Genomic DNA, 2,839 nt, shown 5'->3' on the forward strand with positions numbered 1-2,839 from the left:
ATATGTCTTCTTTGGAGAAATGCCTATTTAGGTCTTCTGCCCATTTTTTGACTGGGTTGTTTGTTTTTTTTTGATATTGAGCTGGATGAACTGTTTATATATTTTGGAGATTAATCCTTTGTCTGTTGATTCATTTGCAAATATTTTCTCCCATTCTGAGGGTTATCTTTCTGTCTTGCTTATAGTTTCCTTTGCTGTGCAGAAGCTTTGAAGTTTCATTAGGTCCCACTTGTTTATTTTTGTTTATATTTCCATTACTCTAGGGGGAACAAATTGATTTTCTGATTGCCAGTGACCCCTGATTCACTTGGCAAGATCAAGAATTCATGTGTCAGTTTATCATCTGAAACACACAGAACCTAAATGGATACAATCACCGTGATGACTGTGGTGGTTGGCTGTGATGATTCAAATAATAACTGAAAATGATAATTCCACTGATAATTCAAAGGTTACCTTCATAGACACTGCTAGAAACTCTAGCTCAAGAGAGACAGATGTTAAGTATACTTGTGAACAGTTTATTAATAATTGTTTCATAAAATATAAGTGGAAAATACTATTTCTTAAATTAATAAGTTATCTTTTAAAACAAGTGAATTTAAATATAAATCTGTAACCAAATTCATTAATCAAGGATTGTAAATATGTTATCTGAGTGTATCATCTAAAGCTGTACTGGCTTATACCTTACATCTCTTACAGGGAAAATGAATGGGTCACTCCACACTAGGGACTGTGTTATTTTCAGGGCCCTGCACTCGAATAACCGTCACGTGTCGATACATAAGTTAACAGGCATCTAGACTCCACAGATCGGGGGAAGCTGCAGGGCCCTGTTCAAGACATAGTTAGCTGCTCCTCAATATTTGTACTCTCCTTTTTAGCAACAGACTGATTTTCAAGAAGCTCCACAGCCACTCAGAATAAAGAGCGCATTCACCAGCCTCCTTAGAGCCAGATGTGGCAAGTGACTAAGCCCCCCCTGCCCCCCCCCCAACAACGGGATGAGTGGGAGAGTGTGTGCAGTTTCCAAACACCGCCTTGAATAGAGTGGGTGGTTCCCTTCCTTCTCCTTCAACCTCCCAGCTGGAGGGGTGCGGGTGTGAGGGCTGGAGGGGTGCGGGTGTGAGGACTGCAGGGTGCTTGACAGAGTAGAAGCCACTTGTTATATATACGGCAGCTCTACAAAATGGGAGTCACAGAGGCCTCATGTCAGTCCTGGAATGACCACCTCAACTTCATCTCTATAAGACAGAAATAAACCCTATTCACTGAAGTCACTGTTATTTGGGGTTTTGTTATTTGCCATCAACCTAATCTTACCTGACTTTGCCCTCCTATAGGTTGACCCTCCAGGCAGCTGTTACTTAATCTGGCACTCTTCCATTATTTCCCTTAACTTTAGCCAAATTAAAAAAAGCAAAGCAAAGCAAAACCTAAGGCCACACTGCCATTGAGCCAGTAACGGTTTCTCCCTCCACCTCCATCCAGGGCCACAGAGACAGTAATGGTGGAAGCCAGGTGTCCAGCCAGCAGGGTGGCAGGAAGGGGCTCTTGGTGTCCTGCGGTCCATCTGCAGATCACTAACACTGGCTGGAACAGCTAACCAAAGCCAGCTGCTTTCAGTGAGCTACCTCCACAGTGAGTGTCGTCTACTGAAGAGCGAGATGGAGGGTGGAAACCCTGAGGTTTGAGGAAAGGCACTCTACGGGTGTAAAATATTACTGTACATATTACTCATGGAAATGGTTTGTGGCAAAGACAGATTCTTAGCGGCAACTGGCTACAGAGTCTCTTGTTTTTAATAACGTATGTGCCAGCCAAACAGACATATGGCTTAACAGCTTTTAATTATTTCTGCTGTTTGCTTACTTCTTTGCATTAAACATAACTTTAGTCATTTGCATATTCTTCTAAAATCTCCAATTCCTTATCCTCAGTAATCACTTCTTTAATAATTACTGCCAGGTCTATGGAGGTTTTTGTGAAAACAATCAGCCTTTCTTTAAGCCGAAACCATTCCATTTACCTTGAAGGGTTTTTTGTTGTTGTTTTTTTCTATTCATAGTTTCTGCTGATCTTTCCTGGCAGGAGGGAAGTTTCGACTGCTCCCGTACTAACTTGTTTTCTTACCTGCGGTTCAAGAATAACCCAGTTTTACAGCCACCCCCCGCAGCTCCACAGTGCCAGTGTGTCTCTGGGCAGAGGAAGTTGTCCCTGGTTCTTGAGCACTAACTCCGTTAATTTCATGGGGGGTTTTGAGAACGGCAGGGAGCATTTCACTGTGATTATGCTGGTTTGGACTGAATGGACAGCGTGTGTTACCAGGAAAGAACATGGATGTCTTTATGCGGTTTTCCACCAAGTTTCATCAGGATCACCCAAAAGACCGATTCTGAAGCCACCCCACAGTGTCTACTTTCTCAGCTCTGCATTCGACTGGAAGCAAGCACAGATTTGAACAGCTAAGGAAAATTTGGCCTTGCTGCCTCATCTGTGAAATACCAACACATAACCTGCAACACTGTCCATAAATAATTCAGATGAGGAATGAGACATAACGCATAAACCTGATAGCACGGGCCCCTGAGCAAAAGGAAAGCCAGTTGATGGACAACGCGGCTCCTCTCAGAGCTCCGTGTTTCAGGACACTGGAGAGAACCACAGGCGGGCTACCAACTGGACGGGGAATTAGCAGTCAGCCGCGTATTCTTCCAAGTGTGTCAAATGCTCTTCCCATCCGGGCTCATCCCTTCCCATCTCGGGGCCGGGGTGGGTCAGATTTCCACCAGGCACACTGCACCATGTAGGTGTATCCTGTACGCACATATCTGGG

This window comes from Hippopotamus amphibius, chromosome 4 (assembly GCF_030028045.1).
Source record: "Hippopotamus amphibius kiboko isolate mHipAmp2 chromosome 4, mHipAmp2.hap2, whole genome shotgun sequence".
Lineage (NCBI taxonomy): Eukaryota > Metazoa > Chordata > Mammalia > Artiodactyla > Hippopotamidae > Hippopotamus > Hippopotamus amphibius.